The following is a 16,375-nucleotide window of genomic DNA, read 5'->3' on the forward strand; positions in this document are numbered from 1 at the left end:
ACAAGGAACAGGGCCCCAAATACTGGGCTTAAATCATAATTAGAGAAAAGAGAAAAGAACACTTGTGTCTACTTGCAGATTTACCAATAATTACCTAACATAAAATTTTGATAAGGAGTCATGTAAATCTTCTTTCTAGCTCTCAATATACTTTAAAGTGATGACTGTATATATGGATTTATACTGAATAAATTCTATCTCCTAAGTCAAGACTTACATTAAATGACCAAAAATTAGATGAAGTTATTTTCTTACCAACATAAAACATAATGAATACAGGATTGCTTGGATATATAAAATTAGACAGCTTAATATAAAATATCAATAGAAAGCAAACACAGCTACTGAATATTGTAGTAAACACAACAGTAATAATATAGTTTTGACCATTTTCTTGGAAAGAATCCTTGTCAATAAATAGATATCTCAGTTGTAGTCATATTGGTTCATGATCTGAACAGTTTTTGTTGATTTAGTTTTATTCCAACCATCCTAAATGGCACAACTGATTGGACTGACCATGCAGTTACAATGGCTAAAATGATAACACTATGGTTCTGTCTAGTGCTTTCTAGAAAAAAAAAAAAAAGGCCTCAACAAAAGCAAACCTATCACCACAAGAGCACAAATTTATTTAACCACATCCTCTTAAGCATTTCTTTACATCCCATTAACTTCAAAGTGGAGTTGAGACAATTATATCAAAGAGAACAGAAACCTAGAAAGAGAGAAAAAGCAAACTAGCAAATAACATTTGCATCTTTCATATTAACTTCCCCGTGACTGAAACAGTTGTTCTACTCCAAAACACGTAACTTTTTCACTACTTTCAGTCTACTACAACTTTGTCCTTCAAAGTAACATTAACAAAATGACAGGTTTGTTTTTGGCACCATAAGGAGAATATTTACCTGGAAACTGCTCCCCCTGAATGAGAATGTGAAACTTAAATTACCCTGTAGGTCTCTGAAAAGTTTCCACTGGAAATATTCCTTTTTCCATACATGCATGAGACTTGTAACCTCCAGGCAGACTGGCATTATTTTAGAGGGAAAAAACGCTAAATCAGGAGAAGGATGCAGTGATGAATGTTCACTGGATTATTTTTATTTCTTTACAGGCTGGTAAAAAAGTGAAAGCTAGGGCTGCAAAACCCTTCCTGCATTGAGTTCTTATTATGTGTTAGACTAAATGCCAAAGACTTTAAGATAAGATCTCACTGGATCACCAGAGAGGATTTATTACTCCCCCTTTTTTTCCCCCCTCCCACCTCCCTCTCCGCCCATTACTCCCCCTTTTAAGAAAGATATTGAAATTCATAAACTTACATGCCTTTATTTTTAATTCATTAATTGTTCTTGTGTTGTTCAGTCACCCAGTCTTATCCAACTTTTTGTGACCCCATGGACTACAGCATGCCTGTCCTTCACCATCTCCTGAAGTTTGCCCAAGTTCATGTTCATTGCATCGGCGATGCTGTCCAGCCATCTTATCCTCTGATGCCCGCTTGTCCTGCCCTCAATCTTTCCCAGCATCAGGGTCTTTTCAAATGAGTCAGTTCTTCGCATTAGGTGGCCAAAGTATTGAAGCTTCAGCTTCAGCATCAGTCCTTCCAATGAATATTCAGGACTGATTTATTTTAGGATTGACTGGTTTGATCTCCTTGCTGTCCAAGGGACCCTCAGGAGTCTTCTCTAGCACCACAATTTGAATGCATCAGTTCTTTGGCACTCTGCCTTCTTTACGGTCCAGCTCTCACAACCATATGTGACCACTGGAAAGACCATACACTTGACTATACTGACCTTTGTTGGTAGGGTAATGTCTTTGTTTTTCAATACAATAAGTTTATTAATTAATTCATTAATTACTAATTATTAAACCTCTACAAGAGTTTAACACAATTCTGTGGTGGGGATATAAACCAAGAAAGAAATGGTCCCTCCCCACCTTCCATTTTATTGGAAGAAACAGAGAATAAGAATTAAATACAGTTTTAAAGTTACACACTTGAGTAACTGCATGGAGAAATTCATGAAGTCACTGTGATCTAGAATAACAACAGGATCTTCTACAGCATAAGAGTTTAAGCTTAGATTTAAAAGAGGACAAGGGGAAATATATTGCTTAATTCCCACCAGTTCAGAACTGGATGAATTCTCCTGCAAAAGTGTGTCTACGTGTGTGTGTGTGTGTGTGTGTGTGTGTGTGTGTAAGGATAAGATGGATGAGAATATAAAATGAATTGGGTTCAAGAATGAATTCAAACAAACAAGAATTCAATAGTCAAATAAAATAAAATAAGGAGTAACAAAAAGTATATATATTTGCTGAAAAAAACTCTTATGAAATTAGGTAGAAATGGCATGGAGAATATAATATTAGCAATTTATATGATAAAAAAGATTATGTCTTGTTTTTGGAGTATAACTGCTTTATAATGTTCTATTAGTTCCTGCAGTACAACAAAGTGAATCACCGAGATGTATACACACATCGCTCCCTTTCAATCTCCCTCCCATTCTCCCCATCCCATTCTTCAAGGCCATCACAGAGCACCAGCTGAGTTCCTTGTGCTATATAGCTGGTTCCCACTAGCTATCTATTTTACATATGTCAGTGTATTTGTCATGATGAAGACTGAACACGCAGAAATATGAGAACTCTCCAGTCACCGCCTTCATTCTAAAGAAATAACTGGCACTGACTAGCTTGTTAAGAAGAAAGAGGCACAAATGTGAAATCTATCTGTAAGGGTGAGTAAAAACACCCAACTACTATTTCCATTTACATAAGACAACAAAGATCTCCTTTTAATACTTACTGACATTCGTGTCATTTTATTCATTGACAAAATATGCTGCATAGGTTGCATTTTGTTAAAGATATTTCATTTCAGCTGTAATATTGTTGGTGGTTTACTCACTAAGTTGTTTCCAAGTCTTGTAACCCCATGGACTGTAGCCCACCAGGCTCTTCTGTCCATGGGATTTCCCAGGCAAGAATACTGGAGTGGGTTGCTCTTTCCTTCTCCAGGGGATCTTTCTGACCCAGGGATCAAACCCAAGTCTTCTGTATCACAGGTTGATTCTTTACTGACCAGCCATGGATAGATGTAATTTCAAATACAAAATTTAAAGCAGACTTGAAATAAATGAAGAATATACATAAAAATTTATATTTATTAAAAGTAAATTTTTAAAGTGCTATTTTGTGAAAAGATAAAAAAACAAAAACAAAATGATTTGCCTCCAACTAACGAAAATTAACAGGAGGAAATTTGCAATGATGGACAATTTCTCTCTCCCAAATTTACAGGTGTTCCAAATTTTTACAAAAAATATATTAAAAAGAAATTAAAAAATATAACTACCATTGATAAACCTGTATCTATCAATTGTGCATTCATTCAACAGACAGATCTTTTTAGAGTCTACTGAATGCCAGGTTCTCTCTTTAAAGGTGCATGTAATTTATTTTCCTTTCTATTTTTATAAGCAAGGTGAAATGACAGCAACAACAACAACAACAACAAATCCAGCAATTCTAACAGCAAAAAATAAATAAATAAATAAAAAGTTTACAATTAACTTCAGCAAAATGCATTGGGAGCAGTGTATAGAGAAAGGACTACATGGCTGAAATTGCCAGAGCATAAAAGGAGATAGAAATATTTAAAAGCAGATAAAAATGACATCTGCAAAATGGCTATGAAGTCAGCATGTCCTTTGTTTCTTACTTGCAGTCTTCATAGGAAAGGGACTTTGTCCTGAAAAATTAGTTCCACCAGACTTTTGTTCAGAGAGACTGGGGGGAAACCATTTTCTATACATTCACAAGCTTTACTGATGGTGATAGTGGTAAAGTGTCTTCAATGCAGGAGACACATAAGAGACTTGGGTGAGATCCCTGGATTGGGAAGATCCCCTGGAGGAGTGCATGGCAACCACTCCAGTACTCTCGCCTGGAGAATCCCATGGAGAGAGGAGCCTGGCAGGCTACTGTCCATAGGGCTGCACAGAGTTGGACATGACTGGGTGGCTGAGCATGAACACACACACGGTCAACTGATTTTCAACAAAAGGTCCCTTCAACTGAAGGGGGAAATGATAATGTTTTCAGCAAATGGTGCTGGAACAATTGAGAAACCACATGCAAAAGTAAAAATAATAAATCTCTATGCCACCCTTATAGCTTCCCTTGTGGCTCAGCTGGTAAAGAATCTGCCTGCAATGCAGGAGACCAGGGTTTGATCCCTTGTTGGGAAGATCTAGGTTGGGAAGATCCCCTGGAGAAGGAAAAGCTACCCACTCTAGTATTCTGGCCTGGAAAATTCTATGGACTATAGTGCATGGGGCTGCAGAGTCGGGCACAGCTGAGCAACTTTTACTTTATATGCTACCCTTATATCACACTATTAAAAATTGATTAAATGAATCATAGACTCAAAGATGGAACGTAAAACTGGAAAACTTGATGTTCCTCTCTTGATGGGTCTGTTTGAAGACCTGGTACATCTAGGTTTCTACCTTTCTATCTTTAGAGTTCAAGTTCCTGCTCATGGTATCATGAAAAAAAAAAAAACCAAAACTATCCTCGATTATGCTGGGAAGAGTCAGTCTATCTTTCTCCATCTCTTCACTTGAGGAAGACTTCACTGTGGAAGGGACTAGCCATCCCAAGAAACACATTAAATAAGACAGATCAATCCTATCAGGATTTTGCTACCAGCCCACTACTTTGAGCATTTTTCTTGAATTACACTCAAAATTCTAGATATGATACAAATGTGCTAAGCAGTCAAAATGGACCTCACAAAAATCCAGTCATGAATCATAAGTAGCCCTTACACCAGTCGCTAGCAACCCCTCTCCATCATATACATTGTTTTTTGTTACAGACACAATTCTAAGAAGGTCAGTCATCTCAGATCAGCACTACAAATGGCCTGGAGCTTAAAAGTCATTGATACAAGGAACAATAAGCAGTGGGTAATATCAAGAAATCAGAAAAAAAAAAATATGAGTACATAGCCAAAATCTAGTAACAACAGAAAAAGTTGAAGACAAAGAACATCTAGACACTTAAAATACACATACGTACATATATATACTGCTTCCCTGGTGTTTCAGTCAGTAAAGATCTGCCTGCAGTGCAGGAGACTGCAGTCCACAGGGTTGCAAGAGAGTCAGACACAACATAGCAACCAAACTTTAGTCGCTAAGTTGTGTTCAACTCTGGCTCTTGTGACCCCATGGACTTGTAACCTGCCAGGCTTCTCTGTCCATGGAATTCTCCAGGCAAAATTACTGGAGTGGGTTGCCATATCAGCAACGTTTAAAGACTACTCCAAACTACTTGGAGTAGGAAATGGCAACCCACTCAAGTATTCTTACCTGGACCATTCCTTGGACAGAGGAAACTGGCAGGCTATAGTCCATGGGGTCACAAAGAGTCAGACACAACTGAGTATGCATGCACAAACTACTAGTATATCACATACCTAACATGGAATAGAAACTCTGAGGCCTTAATGAAAATAAAAACCAACTAAAATCTAAGGAAGCATTGATTATGGAGTTTTCCCATTGCAAGCACAGCAAAAGGACACTTTTCTTCCACCCAAGTCTTTTGTTACCTGGTTGATGCCACCTTGCCTGCCTTCCCCCAAACACTCAGGAATGCTTACCTCTTATCCCATTTGATTGCATATTTCAGGCTGATTGCCTGTTGTGGCTTCCTGATTACCTTGCTTTAAGTTTTTAATTGCATTGTCTTAAAAGTGAACAGTATAGCATGTGTGGAATTTAGTAATTAGGTAAAAACAAAAATATAAGCTTACAGGTAAGACATTTACATAATTCATTGAGATTATATAAAACACTGTCATATGAGCAATGCACACATTGCTAATTACAAAATTATATTCCATCAACCATCACAAATTGGAGAATCAGGGTATTCATGTCACTTACAAGTTGTTAAGCGGATGGGTCTTGGAGTGTGTTTGCAGTTTTCCTAGACACTCTGACTTTGGCGGCTGTCACTGGGTAATTAACGTTCTCTCTTTAGAGAGGCAAAGACAGCAAGGTTAGCACTACCCCAGAGAGAGGAAGCCATGACACTGCACACCCCACCCACAAAAATATACTCATGTGTGCTTTTGATAAAATGAAATACTTGCTCTACACTATGCAATAAGTTTTATATGTAAAGAGGAAAATAAAAGCTTTAGAAGAGTTTTAAAAAAAAAGGAGAGTTTCACACATACATGCACACACATATACACAGTCCCCATTGGTGTTTTAATCTAAAAGTCCTGCAAAATTGTCCTTCTTTCTCCTTATTTGGTGTGCTGGAGGATCTTTCATTATTTTTGCTAAGCCAGGAATCTGCTTCATCTATATTTAGCTGCCAGGTAGAGATGGCGAGTAAAATTTGAGTTAATTTGCAAAGGTGTCCAGAAAGCATTTGAAAAATTATTGGTCATCACGAGGCTCCAAAATTGGGTCATGAAAAGTGAGTCTTATAATATAGCTCTTTTGTCTTTTAGATGTATCAGTCCTGGAAGAACTAGGGAATTCTGCGAAGACAATGTTTGTGGACTGTAGTCAAGCATCTGAGAAGTCTGTTCATAGTATCCTGGAATGCCCTTTAACTGCTATTATTTCTGATCATTCTTCAAGACCTACCCACATGTCATCAGCTCTGCAAGTCAGACCCTAGTTCATCCAGGTAGAGTCACCAGCAGCTGTTCAGTAGTTCCCTAGAACAGATGCTCTCTATTATGCCATTTCATCAGGTGTGCATCACAGTGCTTTTAATAATTTGCTTTAACACCAGCCTCCTCTACTAGAACTCAATTCACAATATAATATAATGTTTGATCCACAACAAGGTATCAAAAATATTTGTTGAGAACCTGTAGCTAAAGTCCATCAGACAACATTTAAAAAATTTACTGAGGTAACAGTAGATAGAGGTTGATACTTAAAGACAACATGGAAACAGTATCTACTATTACAAATGACAAGGAGTTATCTTACAGTATGCAGCTGACTTTCCTTTGTGATTTGGCTAGAAAGAGTTATTACCTGGAAAGAAAGAATTCAGTGAAATTTCACAATGCTTGAATAATGGGTTAAAGGTTGAAAGAATTTTAATCAGAATAAATAAAAATTCCCTAAGCCTCAAGTTAAAATATTTTATGGTCTAGGATCAAGACACTGAAGCTCAATGCCATAACATGCATAGAATACTACAATTAGTGGGAAATAGTCCCTGAGCACCTTTTCTCTGCTAAAATGCTAAGCATGTTACAGGTATCACTCACTTAGCTCAATCTTCATAACATTACAAGGTAATAATACCAGTTAATGAAGCAGTTGAGGCCAAGAGGAGGGTTTAGGAACTTACCCGTGGCTGCATAAAGAACGTGTGACACAACATGGAATGAGATCCATGGCTCTCTAGGTCTGAAGTCCATGGTCATGACCCATGTGCTACAATGATTTTCAACAAAATCTAGGTGTGACTTGGCCCCCAGAAATATTACAACTTTATGTAGCACTAATAGACGTACCGCATCCAGACTAAGAAGAGTGACTGTTCTTCACCACTTTTTTGAACATTATAAAACTGTGACTGTTCAAATTACAGCATCTCCAGGATGGTAACACATCCACAAAAACAAACAAACAAAAAACGGTTACAACTTTTGAGAAGACTTGGAGGGACATGACTGCCATCTTGAAATATCTGGAGAAGTGTCCTTTTCAAATTGGAGTTTCCCTCTTTGCCCTTGACCAGAAGGTGGGACAAGAGACAAATGGGAAAACTACTTAGCAATTACAAGTGCCAGCAAATAGAACAGGCTCATTTGTAAAATGGGAATTCCTCTACACAGGACAGTGTTCATCGGGAAGGTGCATGATGCAAGTTCAAGGAGCTGAACCAGGCCAGCAGACTCGACCAGGTGACCCCAGAGGTCCCTTGCCCCTCTAAGTATCTGTAATTCTATATTTGCCAATGACTTAGTTAGGTAGCAGAACAAATGAAAATGTCAACACTATGGAAAAAAAAAAAAACAACTAGGTTCCAAGTCAGTATTTTTGAAAAATATATACCAAGTATTTGAGTTACTAAACATGAGTTATACTCTCATTGCCTAACCAAGAAAAGGGTGTCAGGGGATCTTATATATGAGTTCATAAGCCTGAAGCCAATAAAGATACAGAAGGGGATGGGACAAATTCCTTTGGTGCACAATGTAACAGCTGTTCTCCACAGGTGACATAGGAACTCCAGGGGTCTCTTTAAAATTCTCCAGGGTGCTCACATCACTAAGAGTGATGATAGCAGTTGTGTGGAAATAATATAAGTATTTCTACCTCTAAAACAGGAGAGTTTGAAGTTATCAAAAGAAAAACAAAAAACAAACAAAAAATGGCAGCTATTAGGGGAGATCATGAATCAGAGACCAAGAACTGAGTAACAACATTGGCTATTTTGCCCATCTTCAGTTTTATCTATTTTATGTCTTATTTGAAGGTGCACGCTGTTTATAGTTGAACACTTGTTCAATATTTTTAATGTAGAGTCAGTCCCCAACATCAAACAGGCTATGATATGTCATACTTTATTGAAAAAATAAAAAAAAATAAAGCTAATTAAATTGACTGAAAGTTAAACTACCTTAAATTTCAAGAAGAAAATGAGAAAATGTATCTGCATATTTCCCCTCAGGTTAAAACTCTCGTTGCGGTCTAGGAAAGATGACTCTATTATTTATTTGTTTTTTTTTTGTATGCTTGTTTTTGTGTGTGTATTTGCTTTGGTCATCCTCCTCTTTATTTTCTGTTCTCAATTCAACTCTTCTCTCACAGCAACTCATCCAAGTTTATTTAATATCAGTTTAGTTCAGTTCAGTCGCTCAGCCGTGTCCAACTCTTTGTGACCCCACGGACTGTAGCACACCAGGCTTCCCTGCCCATCACCAATGCCCGCAGCTAGATCAAAGTCATGTCCATTGAGCTGGTGATGCCATACAACCATCTTATCCTTTGCCGTCCCCTTATACATTCCTCTAATTCATTCTCCATATGGTTATCTACTTATATGTGTACTTTTGAAAAAGATCTACTGTGTCATTGAATTCTGTTTCCTGTTTTTTCCTTAGTAACATTGTACTTCTGAGTCCTCATGCCTGTGGAAACTTTACTCCTTACTTGGGGTCGATGCAGAGTTCCCCATGAACTGCTTTTTCACTTCTTGAGGCATCTCTCCTGCTCTTTGCAATGCTAGGATGGGGGTCTGCTAGGAATGGCTCCTCGTGAGCTAGGGGAATGTTCCTGATGATGTCCACTAGAGTGGACTGCAGGACACCGGACACTCACAGCCCGAATTTCACCCAGTTCAGCCACAGTGGGTCCTTCATGGATTGATGAGCAAACACGCCAGCCAGGACTGAAAGCAGGGTGCTGTTTCCCCGTTCTCAACACCACTTGAGATCATCTGCCTTCTTCCAAACTGACTGGTATAAAAGAAAGAAGGTTAGTCACTTAGTCGTGTCTGACTCTTTGTGACCCCAGGCCCACCAGGCTCCTTTGTCCATGGAATTCTCCAGGCAAGAATACTGGAGTGGGTTGCCATTTCCTTCTCCAGGATTCTGTTTCCCCGGTTCTCGGCACTGCTTGAGATCATCTGCCTTATTCCAAACTGACTGGTACAAAGAGACCATCTTTTTTATTAAACTGCATGAACAAATTTCTAAAAGTTTCTGGTTTCTCCGTTGGCAGCTTGTTCAGTTAAATGTTTTGGCCCATCTTCCCACTAGAATGCACTCTTCTTTTTAAACTTATTTCTACTGCTTCTTTATATATAGTATGTACTAATTCTCTGCTGGTAAATAAACATAGCTTCTCCCAGTCTCTCAGATGTAAGAGGTTTTATACATCACTTAAATTGTTTCTCCATGTTGTCCTCTGCTGAATAGAAATATTAACTCTGATATGGTCTTAAAATATCAACTGTTTTTCGTTATGGCTTTTGCTTTTTTGCGGGGGGGGGAGGCTTGTTTAAGGAAGCTTTTCCCATCCTGATGTCATTAAGACACTCTCCAGATTTTATTCTACACATTTTATAGGAACATCTTTCACATTTAGGTATTTATTTATTTATTGTTTGGCTGTGCCATGTGGCTTGTGGAATTTTACTTCCTTGACCAGGAATCACATTTAGGTCTTTAAAGATCAGATTTATACACTTTCCCATTGTAAGAGAAGATTTCTTGCAGGTTATAATACTTTTATCATTTATCTAGCTCGCATGCATTCATGGGGGTCCTTTCTAGACTCCTCTGAAGTAAATATCTCTTTTTCTTTTCCTGAACAAGCATGCACAAATTTTATTACAAGCATACATAGATTTTATTCTATGGTAAAAAGGCCTTACTATTTTAATATATGGAAGATAAGATGCTTTATTTTAAAACATTCCATTCTATATTTTACAACATCAAATAAAAACATTAAGTTCTTGATAATATTCAAACTATATTAAGAGGTACATTGTTAAGTTACCACAAAGACATCCCCATAGCTTGATTGATAAGGATTCTGTTCACCATATTTCTGGTGAACATAAACATCTATTTTTAATATATGGGAAAGTTTTAAGATTTTACGTACCACTAAAATCTGATGCTAAGACATGGTTTTCGCATTTCTAAAATAAAATGAATGGACATGCTGATGTTGAATGTCTGCTTAAGCTCTAAAATTTTTATGAGTCTATAAAAATCACCCACATAGAAATTTCAGTGAAAAAAGCAATTTCTATGTCTCTATTTCTGGAAAAGTTTCCTAGAAGGTAGGATTTCTCAGGCATTCACCTTCATGCTTTGTCTCAAACATCAGATTATATCTAGACCATATGAGTGTACAGAAACATCCTTCAAAAAGTAGGTTGATTAAAAATTTAATAGTGAAATCAGCAAAGAACTGTGAAATTTTATGTTAAATTAATACTTTCTAATGCAACATGCTTTAAGACTGAAGACAAGCAATTTAATAAGAGATACAAGAATTAAATATACCTCATCAAGTCAAAACTGTATTTCTAAAATAGTATTGTCCAAATATGTTCTCAGGAATCAAATTTATTTATGGACAAAAGGATCCTCCTCAATGTCTAAACATTATAGGATATTTTATTAAAATGCTTCTCTGTGAGATCTCAGGGGGAAAATAGCACATCACTTTAACACATATCATTATTTCAAAAATATTGTATGCAATATCAGTTAATATTGGTAACTTATAATTATGCCAGTTTTCTCCTCAGCCAAAACTGAATTTCTTCAGATATTTTAGACAGTACTTTTCAAAAATGCAAAAAGTTGTAGAGGGCATAACTATTTCATTATCACAATTTTAAAATGAGGCAACATTACATACTCTGCAGAATCGCTGCAATAAAGACAGATAATAACAAATGCTGTCTGGAGTGTGGAAAACTGTAACATTCATATATTGCTGGTGGGAATGAAAAATGACGTGGCCACTTTGAAAAAGTTTGCAGTTTCTTAAAAGTTAAACATAAACTCATCATACACAGAAATTACACTCCTAAGACTATATCCCCCCCAAAATGAAAATGAATGCATTCATAAAGATGTGTATGCAGATGTTCATAGAAGCATTATCCAAAATGGTGCAACACTGGAAACAACACCAATGTTCAGCAACTGGGAATGGATAAGCAGAATGTGTAATATCCACACAATGAAATACTACTCAGACATTAAAAGAAATGAACTGCTAAGGCATGCTGAAACATGCATGGCTCTCAGAACCATTATGAAAAATGAAAGAAGCCAGAGGCAAAAGGTGACATATTTAGGATGCCATTTTAATATGAAATGTTTAGAAAAGGTGAAGCGATAGACTCAGAAAGCAGATTGGTAGTTGCCCAAAGCTGAGCTTGCAAACAAGCATGAACTGGAAAAGAACGTAGAACTTTTTAGAGTAATGGAGATTCTAAAACTGGACTTGGTAGGGAAGCCCTTCCAAGAATGGGCTTCCACCAAGAGGCTTCAAGGACCCTTCCTCCAGTGAAAGATACATAACTGGTAAGAATGATTTTCTTAAAACAACAACAACAACAACAACAACAACAACCAATCATCTAAAGTCTCTAGAAATTATCTTAGAGGCATATGACAAATGGAGAAATTGTAACCTAAGATAATGACTCAATCTTGGTAAAAGGAAAGTTTCTGGCACTTGAACCACTGCACACACCCACTGCTTGCCCATAAACGAGATGGAAGCTCTAGTCTGAGTGGCTGGGACCAGAAGTCAGGGTTCCCTCTCTCACCACCTCTGAGTTTAGGGCTGTATTTTCTTCTCAAGCTCCCAGCACTGCTTCTTTATCCCCTGCAGCTTCATCTTGCAAAAGCTCTACTTCAGGCAATGTGACTGAGAGGTCTGGAGCACTCTTTCCTCACCCAGCCCAAAGTAATCAATGAAAGCTCTATCCTAGCGGCAGCACGCTGACAGAGTTTGGCTCCAATTGGTTTCACCCCAGTTTTTTGGTAAGGAGATGGTTCCATGATGGGAGAGGCAAGCTGAGAAGACCAGGAATTACCCTCCCAGCTCAGCACCCTGCTCACTGTGAAAGAGTGCCACTCCAAAAATGTGGGCCGTTGTCCTGGCCCCACCTCCAGAGCAGTGGTGCAGATTATCAAGGGAAAAGGCAAGATATAACAAAGAACAGAGAACTCCAGTCTTCTCCCTAATAGGATGGGCTGTATTAGAACACACGGAAGTGTAAACCTAAGGCTATATTGGAAACAAAGATCTTGGTGGTAAGCAATAGGCTGCTGGCAGCTCCATGATAAATAAGTGAAGTGATAGACATACTAGAAGTTTGCCAGAGAATCCAGGAAAGCAACAGCTATGAGGACAGTTCCTAGGGTTGGAGCGGATCTTAAAGAGGCAGGAGATCAAAGAGAAAAATCAGTGAAAGACAGCCTGGCTAACCCGAACTCAACTATGGAGAGAGGGAAGGGGGTAAGAAAGCTTGTGTATACGCCTAAGGGGTACCCTCTGAGGAGCAGCATTAGGCACTGACCAGGGAAAATAGACCTCACTGAAGTAGCCTACCCAAGTCACTAACAAAAAAAAATACGTAAGTGGACAATGGAAACAAGCCGAGGCATCTGTGTTAGGGGAGGGACCAGTACTTAGAACTGCAGCAAAATACGATCTCTCTTATCTTATCATCATCTTATCATCAAGGTTTCAACCAAAAGTTATGAGATACACAAAGAAACAAGAAAGCAGGACCCATAAAAAGGACAATAAAAGCAGATATTTGAAACTGTTGAAGGGGCCCAGATGGGAGATTTAGCAGACAAAGATTTCCAAGCAGCTGTTATAAACATGTCCACACACCTAAAGGAAGTTGTTTCAAGAATGAAAGCAGGGCTTCCTTGGTGGTCCAGGGGTTAAGAATCTACCTGCCCGTGCAGGGATTGTTCAGTCGCTAAGTTATGTCTGACTCTCTGCGATGCCACGGACTGCAGCACACCAGGCTTCCCTGTCCGTCACCTTCTCCCAGAGTTTGTTCAAACTCAGGCGGACTGAGTCAGTGCTGCAGCGGGCATGGGCTGCATCCCTGGTCTGGGAAGATTCCACGTGCTGTGAGGCAACTAAGTCCATGTGCCAAGACCACGGACGCCCACATGCCCTAGACCCTGTGCTCCTCGGCCAGAGAAGCCACTCCAATGAGAAGCCCGCACCCCACAACTGGAGAGGAGCCCCCACTCACCTCAACGAGAAAAAGCCCGAGCAGCAATGAAGACCCAGCATAGCCTATATATATATATACATACATACATACATACATATATAAGAATAAACGGAATATATGCACAATGACTCATCAAACACAGAATATCAATAGATAGAAATTATCAAGAAGAACCACATGGAAATTCTGGAACTGAAAAGTACATTAACTGAAACGAACAATTCACCAGAGGAGAGCCAGGGTAGATCTGAGCTGACAACAGAAAGACGCAGTAAACTTGAAGATGCACCAACAGAAAGTATGCAACCTAAAGATCAGAGAGGGAAAAAAAAATTAAGACACTGAACAGAGCTCAGAGCAATGCGAACACCATGATGCCTTCTAATCATACACATAAAAGGAGCACCAGAAGGACAGAAAGAGAGACAGAAAACAAGCAAACAAACAAATAATTATTGTAAACATCTCAAATTCAATGGAAAACATTAATCTACACACCCGAGAAGTCCCATATAATTCAAGGAGAATAAACACAGAGATTCACATCCAGACACACCATGGTTAAAATGCTTAAAAAACAAAATAACTGAGAAATCTTCAAAGCAGTAAAAGAAAAATGATTATTTCAAGGAAATATCAATAAAATTAACAATTGACTTCTCATCTGAATCAATGGACACAAAAAGCAGTGGGATGAAATACTCAAAGTGCTGAAAAGAAAATAAACCATCAGTGGAGAATCTTATTTTCAGCAAAACATCTTTCAAAAATGAAGGTGAGATAAATACATTCTTAAATAAGCAAAAAGTAAGAGATTTATTGCTAGTACACTCAGCTTATATAGGAAGCACGAAGGCAGGTTCTTCAGATTGAAAGTATATGACACCAGACCTTAATTCAAATCGACATGAAAAAATAAAAAGCACCATTCCAGGTAATTATATACTTAATGGAAATGTTTGTTTTGCCCACTTTCTTCTCTTAAAGATTTTAAAAACCATTACACAAAATAATATGTGTATGTCATAATATTTCTCCTATAACATATATAAATATAATATATTTGACAAAAAAAGGCACAAAGGAAGCAGACAGGAAGAAAACATTGTTAGAGTAAGGAATGATGCCAGATGATAAGCGGGACTGCAAACAAAAGAAGCAGAAAGGGCTGAAAAATTCTATAATTATATTCTTGCTCTCCTTTCTTCTCTCAGCTTCTTTTAAAAACACAAAGTTACAAAGAATAATTATGACAATACAGTGCTGGTTTTGTGATAGAACACATATAATAATATAATAATAAAAGCAAAATAAAGTGGAAAGAAGGAAATAAGCTAAGGATAATTTTCCATAGCTCCTTGGGATTAATTTAGTGTAAATTTGGTAAATTAATATATATATTTAGGCCCTAGAGCAACCACTGTTGGCCCTCCATATCCATGAATTCCAGATCAGCAGTTATAAGCAACCGGATTGAAAATAGTCAGGAAAAAAATTCCAGAAAGTTCTCACAAGTAAAATGTGAATTTGCTTTGCACTGGTAACCATTAACATGGCATTTACAATGAATGTATAATATTTACATAGAATTTACACTGAATAAGTGTTGTAAGTAATTTAGGAATGGTTTTAAGTGTGCAGGAGGATGTGTATAGGTTATATCAAGTCACATTTTATATGATGGACTTAAACATCTGCGAATTTTGGTCTCCTGGAACCAATTCCTTGCGAAACAGAACTGCACTAAAAGTGTAGAAAAAAAAAAGTATCAAAAGATTTAAAATATTGTATTAGAAAATATCCATTTAGTGCAAGAGAAAACAGGAAAGATAAAGGGAAGAACCAAAAGAAAAAAAATGAGACATATAGAAAACAAAAACAATGACAGATATAAATTCAACTATTGCAAACATTAAAATTATATCAATTAAACAATCCAATCAAAACCACAGACTGTCATAAAATAAACTTTAACCAAAAAATGTCCTATCACAACACTTCTAATAGACTGTACTCCAATATAAAATGAAAAGTTCTTATAAAAAGCACAAAAATGTCATGCAAATAAGGGCGGAAATTTCTTAATAATAAAAGGGTCAATCCATCCAGAATATATCAAATCTCTATACTTACAATGCAATGAACTATTGAGCCCCAAAATACACAAAGCAAAAACTGAGAGATACAGAAAATTCAACAATATTAGTTGGAGATTTAAGTATTCAATTTATAGTAATCAATGGAAAAACTGATAGAAAAATAGATCAATGGTATAGAATTGAAAGTCTAGAAATAAATTTGTATATTTACGGTTAGCACCAGAATCCTTCCTTTTTCTATTGGGTACAGACTTTGTTAAAACATTTCAGTTTGATTCCACAATTTTTAGTTATATTATGTTATTAAAAATATTGTCTTTCAGCTTAAGACTTTGTTCCATCCATTTGTGTAAAACTTTCATTTGGAATAAAATAGCTTCCTTCTTCTAATGATGGTGAGACTTAAGGCTTTTAGTGATTCCGTGTGGATAGGGGTGTAGTTCATCTTTTTATACCTGACC

The 16,375-nt window shown here is 37.3% G+C and overlaps 1 protein-coding gene across 6 annotated transcripts in view; it reads right to left on the reverse strand.

The window, feature by feature from the left end:
- CTNND2 (catenin delta 2) overlaps window positions 1–16,375 on the reverse strand; it is a 1,048,486-nt gene that overhangs the window by 742,567 nt on the left and 289,544 nt on the right. The window lies entirely within an intron of this gene.

The sequence above is a fragment of the Odocoileus virginianus genome, chromosome 14 (genome assembly GCF_023699985.2).
Source record: "Odocoileus virginianus isolate 20LAN1187 ecotype Illinois chromosome 14, Ovbor_1.2, whole genome shotgun sequence".
NCBI lineage: Eukaryota > Metazoa > Chordata > Mammalia > Artiodactyla > Cervidae > Odocoileus > Odocoileus virginianus.